Consider the following 15,950-nt stretch of genomic DNA (forward strand, 5'->3'; position numbering starts at 1 on the left):
TATATTCCCGGATCCCGTAAGGATCAATCCCCCGAATCACGAGCTTAAAAACACCCGATCCCGACGTCCTGTGCCTCCCTCTTATCTCTACCTTACTTTCAATTTTGCCAAATCACTACTTTCACTTTCAACAATAATTTGTTATGCCCCATTTTTGGGCATTATGTTTTCTAGTCTGTGCATTCGTGCATTCGTTCGTTCGTTCGCTCGTTCGTCCGTCCGTCCGTCCGTCTGTCCCGCTTCAGGTTAAAGTTTTAGGTCGAGGTAGTTTTTGATGAAGTTAAAGTCCATTCAATTCGAAACTTAGTAAATATAGTGCCGATGTGGCATCCGTGTACTATGGACACTGTGATTCTTGTTTCCACATGTTTTACGTATTTTTCTATATATGCAACTGGTATGACCCCTTAAATATTCAACATTTCAAAGAAAACAGTAGTCAGAATACAGAATTCTATATATATTAAAGCAGTATAATCGTTGTTTACATGTAGATAAACATAAAAATAATTGTCCATTCTAAGGAGGTATAATAGTTGTGGTTCTTGCGATCTAAACACCATGATATGGAGAACGCTCTGTTTGGCTTATTTATTTTTCATTTTATTATCTATCATACGATTGATTGTACTTGTGCATGTTTCAAACCGGAAGTCTCATATATGACTAACGTCAGTCTGATGATGGAATCATATCCGGACTCCTTTTTTTTCGTTTTTCTCCAAAATAACTCAATCTGAATAATTATAAGAATGGATGACAAATGCGACTATGCATGGTAACTATAAGACACAGAGGCATAATGATCGTTTAATAGTATAGATATTGAGCTTAAATGTCGTATTTGTATAATAAGTAGCAGATCGTCGTTACGTTTGGTTCCGCTCCTGTGATGTTTGAATTTTGAAAATGTCATTAAAATAACAGATGTACCGAAAAAAAACATTTTCACATTGAGGAGATACAGATCGACTTCAAGTTTGTTTAGCTCTGCTGATTTTGGCGAAATAATTGGCTTTGGAGTGAAAATTTTACGAAACTAACAGTTCTACCAAATTGTTTTCTAAACGCCTTCACATGTCGAGATAATTGTTAGTAAGTGAGTATACATGTACTATGATGAGATACAGATTGAGTTGATGTTTTGGTTCTGATCCACTAATAATGGATGAAATACGTGTTTTGAACTCTGAAAATATCCACATCTTGAACTACTTTCAAGTATTTTGAAAAACTGTCGAATCGACACATCTTATTTATAAATAATTATATCATTGGTATTCCTTCCACGTTTCTTTTTTTGGATCAAGTTTTAATATGCATAAAATGGTGTCAGATTTGAAATTATAGTTCTTAAATTGCAATGCCTAAACTAGTTAATCACTTTATAAAACTTTACGCAAACTTTGTAATCCTGATGAGAGATGTTCCTACTGAGAGCTAGTCGTTAGCATGTAACAATTCATTTTATTGAACGCTGTTGCTTATGGTTATGCAAAGAACCCTCAATTGGCATTCATGTGCTACACGATTAAACGTATGACAGTAATGACGTCGACTTTAAGATAAGTTGGGAAACCAATTCACAAGTTTGCATTACATTAAACAATTTTTCGTCATTATTCTTTTTAATTTGAATTTTTATCGGTTTTTGTTAAATGATTTTTTTAACAATCGAGGCCGTAAATAATGGAAAACAAGCAACGAAATATAACATAATTCAATGAAATACGAAAAACAACGAAACAGCCATTCTCGAAACACAACATAGAAAACTTAAGACTAAGTATGTTTAATCTCCCAAAACACCAGGGGTGATCTCAAGGTCTCAGGGACGGTAAACAAACTCTGTGATAAGTCTAATGCGGTTGATCATATTAATAGAAAAAATGACTGGATGATAGTTACAACAATTCTGATATAGTGAGAAGTACACAAGGCACAACTGTATGTGAGTTTGACACATCTAAAGGTGTTCTGCCTAAGTTTTAATGCAACAGGTTTCTTCTACTGCGAAAATTGCAAGCGCAAGAACATTGCTACATGTATATACCAATTTTTAATTTAAGTTCTTTAATTACAATTAAAATAAACTCATCATAGGTACCAAGACTAAATACGCCAGACGCCCGTTTCGTCTACAAAAGACTCAGCAGTAACGCTCGAATCCAAAAACGTTAAAAATTTCCAAATAAAGTACGAAGTTGAAGAGTATTAACCAATACTTTATGTTTCCAATTTGAATATTGCAACATACATTATGAATATGCATTTCATGACTTGATACAGCGAGCTAGCGCGTTATGTAATCTTATTTTATATGTCTAGCATTCCTTACGTCATACAGTGACCTTTTATTCAATAGACCTATAAAAAGTGGGATAAGATAATTACCAAAAATGATATTACGCAATGCCCTATGTGAATTTCATTAAAGTAAATGCATTGGAACATTCATTATCATTTTTAATTTTAAAAGGTATCATGTGACTTTGTATTAAACTACGGTATACTCTGCGATTTGATTTTGTTACTTAGAAATTAAAGAGCAATAGATGAAAAGAAAACGATTAAATAGTTCTTTTATTTACAAGCTTCAAAGTGGAAATAAATGTTGTTGCATGGTGATTTAATATAAAAGTTTTATCCATATTATTTATCTTGTCATCTTATTTGTGCTTTGATATCGTCAATTAGGTTGTATATGATTTGATGACATACCGAAAAACAGACCGCAAAAGTCTGATTTCACATAGGAAACTAACAAGTTTATGTCCTTGAATCGAAATTTAGAATTTATGCTGAAACCATGCAAATATTTAGTTTTGTTAAAGCCTTTTCATGTGGTTTTATTGCTTATTGTCACAGATAATGTTAATACCATACATTGTATATCCTTATTGTTTTCGACATAATTTCACATCAAAAGATGTTCTAATTTCAAATTGCAAACCTAACAGAACAGTGTTTTTATTACCGTGTCTTCACTTATTAGTTCATTTTATTAAAGTGAACGCAAACTATGTTATATCAGTTCGTTTTAATCAGTTACATTTATTTTATTGAACGAATTATCTGTTTACAAAAACCTTTATCTGACATTTTAAAATATATTGGTATACCACGTGGTGTAATATATGACGTCAAACTGCAGATAATTTTAAAAACCAATTCACATTTATTATTTTATTACAGTACATCTTACGTCATCATACGTTTTTACCATTAATTGTATCGGTTATTTGTGAGATAACTTGTTTACTTTTCAGCCACGAAAACACTGATAAATGAGAGCTAGAGTCTTGCTACGTGATATTCAAGCTCTAATTAGAAGAAGTGGTTGCTAAATGGACAATCGGGACATAGTAAGATGTAAAACCGATATAAAATTAATCACATATATAGCTATATACTACTAATGGAAGAGACCTATGTCATTGAGATGCAACTCATTAGAAACCATACAAAGTCGGAAATATTTATGATATGACACATACATGCAGTGTTTTGTAAATTTGTTTTTCAAACAATTGTTTGTCCACGGGAAACGCAAATGTTTTAGAACATATCCAAATTCGAAGGCTGGTGTCGATTAGTGTTTTAATCGCGTTTGTGCATTCACAGATAACGTACTGCCGGAAGAATTTAAAAGAGGGGAGAAATATACCCGAGGGACAGTCAAACTCATAATAAACTGACAAGGCCATGGCTAAAAAAGAAAAAGACAAACAGATAAATAATAGTACACACGACACAACATAGCAAACTAAATACTACGAAACACCATTTAACCTGGTATATAAATAATACCGGACAATGATGTAGATTAAACATTTCACCATACCAGACCTTTTTCCTTTCCCCCATAATTGATATTACCAATAATAAACAAGTTCCTGGTGTAAGTCGGTACTGATTCCAATTGCTTATGTCACCAAAGTACCTAATCCCAGTTACCTAATATGTACGTTCCACCTTTGCACACAGTTACACGGTGTATTCACAGTTTTGTTTATTACCACCGACTCGTAATAATCACACTCGAACGTCGTCATTATACAGGGAATAACTGCGCACCTTATATCAGCGTGACTTTTCAAAAAGACGATACGAATATAAGAAAAACAGGCTCAAGATTTTTTCTTGTTACATATGAAGTACAAATATAGATTTTATTTTTCTGCAGTGTACATGGAATACAAAGGTTGTTGCAATTTAAAATTTTCCTCTAGAAAATATAGTTTTTTCATATTAACTTTTGAATTTGTTTTTTAATGAAATCAATCCGATTTAAACGGGTATCACAATGAGGACCCCAAATTGACCTATAACGACATCAATAATTTGAAATATAACCGGTTGGTCATTACAGAGGCGGGATACCGGGAGTCCGTATATTTTATCGCCTCGCGTTACCTATCAACCTGCATTTGTTTGATAAAAAGTTTGACTTCATGATATATGTTTAACTGTTCCTGGTTTCTACGCATGTTTTTGATGATTAATTGTTATTTGATTGTAGCGTTTTCTTTTCTCACAAATTTGATGAAGACTCTGTCATTAAGTATAAAAAAAAACGTAATATTTGTCAAATCTTACTCATTTCGCATTATAGTGGAGTTTTGAAATTATCCTTTATCAAATGTTTGTACTTAGTTTGAAAATGACTGATAACCGAAAATGGTGGAATAGTAATAATTCTACTACGTTTTATACAATGCAAATATATGCTTATGGACCATGGCCTGAAGGGTAATCGACTCCTACCAAATGATCGGTCTCAAACCGTTACTACAGATTTTCTTTGCAGCCAAGTCTTAGCTTATGCAAAGTGTTAAATATCTCACTGTTACTTTAAGATAAGGAGAAGCAATAAAGGCAAATTTCTCTGTATATGTGTTACATCCAGACATTTTATGATTTAATAAACCATATAACTCTGTTCTTTATGAACACAGTGTGAATAATAATTTCAAAGCACCAATTTATTCGTAATTATTTGTTGGTGTTATTGGTGATTTTCGAAGAACCTTAATTATGAGATGGTTGTTTAAACCATACATTTAACTGCATACATTTAGTTGTTGCGTTTGGTTCTTTTTTTTTTTGTGCTCTCGTTTGGAATACAAAACCAATTGATTGATGAGTATGTGTGCTGATGTTTACTTCTTACACAATATTCTACACAGATGTATCATTAAATGAAAAAGTTCTATACTTATGAATCAAATCATATAAAGAAGAAAATGATCAGATAGATAAATACCATTTGAATATCTTATGCAAACACATTGATTTTCTAATTCCAAAACACTCAGTTAAACTTGTTTCTCTTTACTGCAGACATTTCGAATGCAAGAAAATTGCTTAGAATCAAGGTACAATTTAAGCTCTTTAAAACACAGAACATGTATCGCAGTTACAGTGTGTCAAGCTGTTTCTGCTTTAAACATTGCGCTTTGAATATTGCTACATAGATAATAAATCTTTATTACAAGACTTTAATACGCTATTTAGTATGTTATGTAATCTTATGTTCTACGTTTCGTATGTAAAGCCATATGCCTTTGTACAGTTTTATTGTAAAAAAAGTGATAGGCAATGCACTAATGGCAAATTCTATTCAGGTTACTTCAATTAAGCTGGTTTTAGATTAAAACATGATTTAATAATTCATTTGGTGCAATATTGAATTAGATTATACTCAGCAATTTGATCGTAACATTGAACAATACAAAGCCTTTTAAAAAGGAAAATATTTGTGAATTTTAATAATAAAAAGTGCCTGCCAATTTACTTGCTTTGATATTGAAAACATGTTGGTTTCAGTGTAATATAATGTAATAACATTAACGGTAATAATTTTCCTGCACCAGATGCGCATTTCGGCAATACATATCTCTTCAGTGATCGATGCCCGTGGTCAAAATATTTGAAATCCAAAGCTTATATAAAACATGAAGAGCTATAATCTAAAAGATCCATAAAATATAGCTAAATCCGTTAAAGGAATCAGAGATTAAAGTCTTATTCCTATTAATGTTGTATCATATTTGTGTGCTAAAATCGTCAAACGTTGTGAAATTTTACAACGAAACGAAATACAGAACATGAATCTAGCTAAACAGATATAAATATAAAACGTTCATGTCCGCGGTGTATTTTTGTTGCGTCTTTACCTTATTGCAAATGTTCATTAGAAATATAAATATTCATTCATTTTTTTACATAAATAAGGCCGTTAGTTTTCTCGTTTGAATTGTTTTACATTTTCTTATCGGGGCCTTTTATAGCTGACTATGCGGTATGGGCTTTGTTGAAGGCTGTACGGTGACCTATAGTTGTTAATGTCTGTGTCATTTTGGTCTTTTGTGGATAGTTGTATCATTGGCAATCATACCACATATTCTTTTTTATAATAGTATCTTATATGCAGTGATCTGTTGTTGTTTGTAACCTTCTCATTTGTTAAAAGATATAAGAAAATGCAGTATGAGTGCCAATGAGACAACTCTCTATCCAAGTTACAATTTGTAAAAAGTAAACATATATAGGTCACAGACCGGCCTTTAACGCGAAGCCAAACAAAACACCAAACACCAAGCTATGAAGCACCAAACAGCAAGCTATGAAGAGCCCTAACTTCACGTTTTGCAAACGATTCAAACAGAAATACTAACAGCCTAATCCATAAAAAACGAGAAACACTTATAAACCACAGAAACACACGACAACTACTTAACATCAAATTGTTTATGAGAGATGCAAAGAAATGCAGCGGGGTTAAACCTTCAACAGATTCTAACCTTCAACCTAACCAGAAACTGTAGTATAACATTGCAACATATAACTTGGGGCAAATTGTTGTAATAAAGTAATATACGCCGGCAACTTTAGATACTATAACTTTGTAGTTATGAATATAGATAAAGTTGTTCTTTATTGTAAGAGAACAAAAGTGAACATTTATCGTTATACTAAACAAAAGTAGGACATATACAAATGTGCAAAAAGATATAACACTAAACTGCAAACGTTGAATAACAAACACATTATAAATTGTGTCAACACGTCAAATCAACACGAAAGTATAATTTGAGAGTGTGTATGGATAATTGTATCCTTGGCATTAATAGACATCTGAGGGAACTGTCATACACCTATGATTAGGTTTACAATTACACTTACAGGCAATTTTGGGCTTTCTCAAAGAGTAAAATTAAACCGTCGATCCAAAACAATGTAACGAAAGTAATGTTTTGCTTTTGTTGAACAACGATTTTTCTAATACATTTTCAGCAATGTGTTAACATTAATTATTGTATACGGTGTTATCCAGGTTGAAAATGCTGTAATTGTACGACATATGTTAGAATGAACTAACATCATTTTAAAAATTAATTTAACATGAGACACACAAAATATTTATCGTTGCAGTAGCTAGATTGGGACAATTGCTGTAAAAAGTCAGCAAGACTTTAGGAAAGGTGCAAACAAACATGGAGTGTGTTAGCGTGTTTATGCTAAGACATCCTTTCTCTTTTTTATTTTGTTTTAAAGAGAATGAGCAAATACAGCGGACGGATGAGCTATTTATTCTTCATGAAATTTCACTTGCCGTTCGGTGTAACTTTGAAATCTTTTATTTTTTTCTGAATAGGACAAACACTTTTGTCTACGTTTTTGGTTTCAATAGAAAAAAAAATCAAAATTATTCGAGAAAAAAAAACAGTTATCAACGAAATTCTCTATGTCGGAAATATATTTTAGATTGTTCGTCAGACTCAGGTGAAATGTAAGAGTATAAATGTACTAAAATAGTTATCAAAGGTACCAGGATTATAATTTAGTACGCCAGACGCGCGTTTCGTCTACATATCAAAATATGTTTAAAGCCAAACAAGTACGAAGTTGAAGAGAATTGAGGATCCAAAATTCCAAAGAGTTGTATCAAATACGTCTAAGGTAACCTATTCCTGGGATAAAACTTGCCAACTATGTTTTCTACAGCAACACACAAAAAAATCAGAGGCGGATTTAGGAGGGGGCAGTGGGCCTGGGTCCCCCCTTTTAAGAAAAATAAATTGTTTATTATATAGGGAATCACTGACGAGTGACGTGAGCGGACCCTCTCTTAGGCAGCCAGTGGGCCCCGACTTATATAAATTTCCAGATCCGCCACTGAAAATGACAAACCAGTTCCAAGTTGTTTTTTTATGATAAAGATCTTTGGAATCATTAAATATGGACTTTTATTTTCGCTGTGTCGATAATTATCCGCCATGAACATGGGTGGGACTGGTATACTCGAAACATGAGCGTTGACCACTGTTCCGAGACTGGTACTAATTTCATGGAATTGTAATATAGATTGCCCTGACGACGCAGGGGTCGCTCCAGCCATCTTCAAACGGGGATTCCAACCCAAGGTAAAGGGTGGGGTCCGACCATATGGCTCTATTCAAAAGCATTGATCGACAAGAAAAGGGTGTTTTAACCCCCGGAACAGCCCGTGATCTCTCACTTCGACGTTGTTTATTTCAACACAAAGTTTATACGCAAATCTAATCAATTGATTGTTAGGGATAAAAAATGCAATAGGGTAGCAGGCGAGAAGAAATTGTTAAAAACAATCACAATCTATTTAAGTCGGCAAGGCAACAGTTGCGGATACAAACTTGTAATCGTGCATAACAAACACGACACCAACACTACTATTTCAAATGAAACAGTCTGTTGAGTATCCTCTCAGTGAACTTTTTTTGCTGGTTTTTGTATACTAACCATTGCATTAACAGTTTCACGTGGAAAGCCTATTCTTCCTGCTTATAATATATATCATACATCTATCTTCACCTTCTGTCCTTATAAATCCATGTCTTCAAATAATCGGCTTTGTGCGGTCCTGATGGTAAATCCAGAAAAGCGGCGCTTCGGACACATGAAATATTAACGTGTTGCCTGGTATAGTAGTATAATAGTCCCAAATATAATGGTCCCAGGTGTTGCTTACATCTTATTTTTTTTTTATGTTATAAATAGAAGACAACTTTCTTTTATTTTGTATTGTATTTTTGCTTTGTTTTTGTATTTTCAGATGACCCCTTGTTTTTGTCACCTGTAATCGTAAGTCTAAAGTGTAATCCTAGGTATAGACCTAGTTTCCGCAAATGTCTAATACCACATTATTTCATTTGTATCCTTTTTATTTTGTGTTTATCGACAACGTTAACTGTCTTATTGGCACTAATACCGTATTACATTTTACGGTATAACTGTACATGACAAGGTGTGAGATTTTGTAATTCCAAAGACAACAGTTCTTCTATTACCGTGTTATAACATATTAGTTACATTTATAAAACTTGACGCAAACTGTGCTATCACGATGATTGATGTTTCTACTGGGAGTTAGTTTTAAGTAGTTACAATTTATTTAATTTAACGTTTCAACTAATTGTTCTGCAAATTACCTTCAATTGATGGATGTGCTATGTGGTTAACTATATGAATTTAAGATAAGTTGCAAAAGCAGTTAACCAAATTTCGTAACGTTAAATCTTATTCATCGCCGTACTATTTGCTGGAATCTTTATTGTTTATTTGTGAGGTGATTTGCCTACCGCACACACACAGAAACAAGTAAAATTACAAAAATACAAAACTCAAAGGATAATTCAACAAGGAAAGTCCCGAATCAAATGGCAAAATCAAAAGCTCAAACGAATGGACAACAATCGTAAAACACTTGCAAGATGTATACATGATATGCTAGTATTTATTTGAAACAAATCATGTATTTGTATAAATCATAACGTTCCCCTGCTTGAATCACTATCTTCTTGCAGGAATTAAGTTCAAACAACGACACCAAATATTTTGTATACTACGTTACTCATGTTACCTTTTCGCTTCAAAATCGGAGTACCTCATCAACATAGAGTTGTTTTATTTTCGATTCAATTACTATAATCGAACATTTATAGAATTCACAAGTCAAAAGTGTGATTGATTGGTTGATTTTCAACGCCACTTTTAGTATTATTGTGCCATTTCGTGGCGGTCAATTTTGTTTTGGTGGAGGAAGCCGGAATATCCGATGAAAACCAACGACCGTTGGTTGGAAAACTGACAATCTTCAGCAGTTAATATTGGGGTCGAACGCTTCTACCACTGTCGGCAAGCATGTCCACTTCTTAGATACCATTTCAGACTTTTTAATTATGACATGGAATGAAAACTGTGGATTTGATGGTTAATTGTATTATACATGTTTCTACTTCTCAGACTTATCCATTTGCATCGGGTACATACTCCATAATTTCATCTAAGATAAGCAAGTACGCGTCAAAACGTGCCCGTAATATATCATTAAAACATACGAGTTATTCTTTTTGGTTATCATTTTTTAATTCCCTCTTAGTATAAATTTTAGACTGCACAGTAATTTTAAAAGAGAACCAATCTATAAAAAGGACGTGTTTTGCTATTCAAGATATTATCTGATGATAACTTAGTTAAGGATAATTACTCCTGTCTGTTTTCACAAAACGATACGAAGACTAGTTTGCTGCATGCAGAATATCTTTTTCGTCTTATATTATCAGTTTGTACATTAAATTGATGAATATATCTACTTATAAGACTTGGCGATCGTAAGTAACAGATAATGGCTTTTATTGAACTCGTTAGTAATGTGCATACATACACCACTGAATGATATTTTATGACCTAGTTGAGTGGTGTTACAATTAACCGTATATTATAATTAAACGGGATACGGTCACGATAATAACGAGATCTTAAACTGACAGACGATAACATGGAATGCAAAAAAATTAAAGACTTGTCTTCAAAACACTGAGGCGAAAGTTAGCGTCGAAATATGAAGCTCTAAGCCAAAGCAGATCGGTATATATCTTTCATTTTGCATTGGAAATTCTGAAACTATCACTATTCTCTGATGGAAATTAAAAGTTTGAAATGATTAAACAAACTTTTCTGAACCTAGAATAGATGCGGCTATTTATTGAAAAAAAAACAAAAAATAGAACTTGAAAAACAAAATATTTCAAACCTAACGTAGGAAAATTTCATTACAATTAACATGAGCTCAATTAAAACTTGAAAAAAAAGTGTTGAAGAGGCTGCGGGTAAATCAACTACAGTTCGAAATGCTACAGGAAGTTTTGCTATTCGTAATTAATGTCATCTTCCTATCATCTGTCTTCTTCGGATGCAAAACTCCATGATTATCAGAAAAGGTATAATTATAGTATTAATACCCCCATGTAACAATTGCGAATAGGTGCAAATATTGATAAGACAGCTTGAAAGTCTCATATATTTGTATTTCAGAAATGATTTACATAATATAAATTTTTGACCTTGACATCAACAAAATGACGTCATAAATGCGTTTCCTAATACATTTTCCTCGAGGGCATGCTTTCCGTTTAATTTTGACATTAGAAACGTCTACCTTTATTATATCGTGCGTGCTGTTTCAAAAAGCCTGACCATTATATTTTGTATACAGGGCTCTGTAAATGTTGGCATGATTAAGTATTTAGAAATTATGAGTAGATTGAAAAACATTCATCGACAAGAAAGGTGTTTTTGTAGTTAACCACATGAAAAAATAATACAAGGACACCCGATAGTTTAGTAAAGTTTAGCTGTTTTAAAAAGTAAAATGGGATCACATTTAAATGTGAAAAAAGAGATAGTAACATAAAAAATAAAATTCGTTTAACCTCACAAATTGAAAACTAAAGTAAATTTTTGTACAAATATGCACTATGTGAGCTCTATTTGTTCCCCCTTCAAATAAAAATTTGAGAAAATGGACAACTATTGTAATTGGTCTACAAAATGTCAAGTCTAGTGTCGTTTAATAATGTAGAATACAATGATTCGACAAAAATATGGTTTCTATTCATTTTTGTTTGAAAGCTAGCGGACGATTTGTTACTTCCGATTTACAAAACGATACTTCTGGTTCACATGAAAAAAATCTTCACACTGGTTGTAAAAATATATGGGTCCCTTTTAAAGTTATGGCAACATTTTGCTTGAAGTTCAAATAATGTTAATTTAACGTTTTTGATTTTATATGTCATCCAAACTAGGACAAAATAGTATGGCCTTTTCACGTTTGAAGTTTTAAAATACGTCAAAATCGAAAACATCACATTGACATGTGCTATTGCTCTCAAATTCAAGGTTATGGATCATGGATATTATTCCGAAAGGTTCAGGTTTCTGATAAATATTATATAGATGTTATCGTACAAAACAGCTAATTTCGAATATCGGAAGAAAACTGCTATAAAGAAAGTCACCAGAGTATTTCGAAATCTCATCTAATGAGGGCTTCATATCATTCCATTTATTGATTTAATAACAATCGCTTCCAGTGTTAGTAGGTCAAACTTTTATAGCATAATTTGTATTCCTGTTAAACAAGCTAGACATTCATTGACATAGTTATCGTCATGCAAACGGCGACTAATTACCTTTCGTTCATGGCATATTTTTCTCAATTGGTGATATAAATGTGTCTTATGGCAACATGAAATAATTGTAAAATCGTCTGGATAACATAGCTTGTCTCCTGATGAACTGAAAAACCTATGATGTATCACACTGAACATGAGTGCATTTTTAGAAATTCATGCATTTCATATTTACATATTGCATTATATGATTTACAAACATTACAAAATCATAAAATACAATACAAACAATGAAGTGATTAATGGAATTGTGATTTAAAGTAAGTATGCAAAAGTGTTTTAATTTAAGTGTTTTGATTGACGTCTCTCCTTTTGGCTCTTGAAGAAAGTTATTTATTACGAAAATTAGGCAGTAGCTGCCATTGAAAATCATATTTTATACTTTGTAAATAGGTATTCATTTGACACACAACAAAAATTACACTAAAAATTCATCAAAGAAAGAAATCAGAATCCTTCATATCAATGAATGAAAATCACAGTTGCCGCCCTTAGATCACATGATCCAACATTACCGGAAGTAAACAAACGGACTATCAACTTTTTCACTTTGACGCTAAAACTGTTTATTAATGAGGCTTTTCTCTTAACCTGTACTCCTGAGTTGCCCAGGAGACGAAGATTAACAACTGCTCAACTAACAAAATTACCCTCTTTTCACAGCTCTGAAATTCGACCACTAGTAAAAGGTATTATTATAATGCAGCTATATTATACCCCACTGATCTTGTCCATCAGATTATTAGTAATTACCCAACTAAATGTATTTAAGCCAGTATATACATGTCAAGCTCGTTCTATCATTAACCATTCAAACATTCGAACGACAGGAGTACTTGTCACCCAGCTCAAAGTAAACAAAGGTAGACCAGCAAGTAAATACATCTTTATCTTACTACTAGCCAATGCCTTCGACACAGAAACTAACCCAGGGCCCAGAACACCAAAATGGCCTTGTAGTACTTGTGGCAAGGCTGTAACTTGGAAGACCAGGGCAGTATGTTGTGATAATTGTGATAAATGGTTCCACATACAATGCCAACATATCCACACAGGTGTATTCAGATTCATGGATGCTAGTAATGTGTCCTGGGAATGTATCAATTGTGGAATGCCAAATTTTTCAACTGCTTTATTTAACTCCACCTATAGCATTGAAACAGAAAACCAGTTCTCAAACTTAAGCACAAGTTCTCTGGTCAGTAGCCCTGGTGTCCCAGTAGCTACTTCATCACCAAAATTGAATGAAAAAAATCAAAACATTCCATCTAAATCAACCTCGTCTAAATTTAAAAGACCAATTAGAGTGGTAAACATTAATTTTAAGTCTATCTGTAATAAAAAACCAGAACTTGAAGAATTATTAACTCTGCAAAACCTGATATAATTATAGGTACTGAAACCTGTTTAAATCCTAATATACCATCACATGAACTTTTTCCACCAAACCTTTACAATGTGTACCGAAAAGATAGAACACATAATAACAAAGGAAAAAAGTTATGGCGGAGTATTTATTGCTATCACCAAAGAGTTTATAAGCTCCAAAGTAGATGAATTCCAAACAGATTGTGAAAATGTATGGGCCGAAATTAACATTTCAGGCACCAAAAAGATCATTGTCGGATGTTATTACCGACCCCCATCAGATGATGGAACGTCTCTTGAAAACTTAAATAGTTCTTTAACAAAAATCAAAAACATCTCAAATTCTAACATATGGCTAGGAGGAGACTTTAACTTAGGCCATATTGATTGGTCACTTCCATCTATTATTGCTGGAAAACCAGAACAAAAATTACACCAACAACTTCTAGACATAGCTTTTGACCATAATTTACAACAAATGGTAGATATAGAAACACGCAAAGACAGAACCCTAGATTTGTTCTTCACTAATAATCAATCTAGTGTAAATAAAATGACAACTTTACCACCAATTGGTTAGGCAGATCATGATATAGTATACCTTGAAATTGACACATGGCTAAAAAGGGTACGGGAACTACCTAGAAAAATCATGAAATTTAATAAAGCAAATTGAGAGAACGTAAAAGCTGATCTCACTGTATTATTAACAACAATACAAGAAAAATACAAACACAGTAATGTAAATGAATTGTAGGAAAATTTTAAGATAGACCTCATAAAATCTATAGAAACAAATGTACCACACAAAATGATAACTTACAAACATAGATTACCTTGGGTAACAGACAAACTGTGTAGGCTTATAAATAAGAAAAACAAAGCTTATCAAAAAAGGAAGGAAGATCCAGAAAAATATAAAAAGTTAAAACAAATAGTACAAAAAGAATTACGAACAGAATATTGGAAATATATTGAAAAAATGATCTGTGACATACCAATAGACGAACCTGGTCAATATGAAACATCAAAACCAAAACCAAAAAATCTGTTTAGCTACATCAAAAGCACACGATCTGATAACACTGGTGTTGCACCTTTGAAAAAAGACGGCAAACTAGTTACAGACACTGAGGAAAAAGCGAACATTTTAAATCAACAGTTCCAATCAGTATTTACAGATGAAACAGATGATAACATCCCAGACAAAGGTACAGGCCCCCACCCAAAAATGCCAAAAATAACAATCACTGAAGCAGGTATTACTTAATTACTGTCAAACATAAATCCACATAAAGCTTGCGGCCCGGACAATATCAATGGCAGAGTCCTTAAAGAACTAAAGGAACAAATCTCACCAATTCTTACATTGATATTTAAAAAGTCACTTAATACTGGAGAAACACCTAAGGACTGGAAACATGCTAATGTAGCTCCAGCTTTCAAAAAGGGGGAAAAATACAAACCCGTAAACTACATGCCAATATCTTTAACCTGCATATGTTGCAAGCTAATGGAACATATCATTACAAGTAACATCATGTCTCACCTTGAAAAACATCACATATTATACGATCTTCAGCACGGCTTCAGAAAATCAAGGTCGTGTGAAACACAATTAATAGACTTCATTCAGGAACTAGCACGATCAAATAATAGTAACACACAAATTGACTTAATCATAATGGACTTCGCTAAAGCGTTCGACAAAGTCTCACATCGTCACCTCCTTTACAAACTCAAATTCTCTGGTATTGAAAATAACACCCTAAATTGGATTCAGACATTTTTACAGGACAGAACACAAACAGTAGTCATTAATGGCATTTCCTCCACCTCAGTACCCGTAACATCTGGTGTACCACAAGGAACAGTATTAGGCCCGATACTGTTTCTTATCTATATAAATGACTTACCGGAATACCTAGATCACAGTAAATTAGACTCTTTGCTGATGACAGTATAATTTATAGGGAAATAAAAACACAAGATGATTGTCATAAGCTACAACTTGACCTTGACTCAGCAGCTCGATGGGAGTCAGATAGGCTTATGGCATTTCAC

This window comes from Mytilus galloprovincialis, chromosome 7 (genome assembly GCF_965363235.1).
Source record: "Mytilus galloprovincialis chromosome 7, xbMytGall1.hap1.1, whole genome shotgun sequence".
NCBI classification, from domain to species: domain Eukaryota; kingdom Metazoa; phylum Mollusca; class Bivalvia; order Mytilida; family Mytilidae; genus Mytilus; species Mytilus galloprovincialis.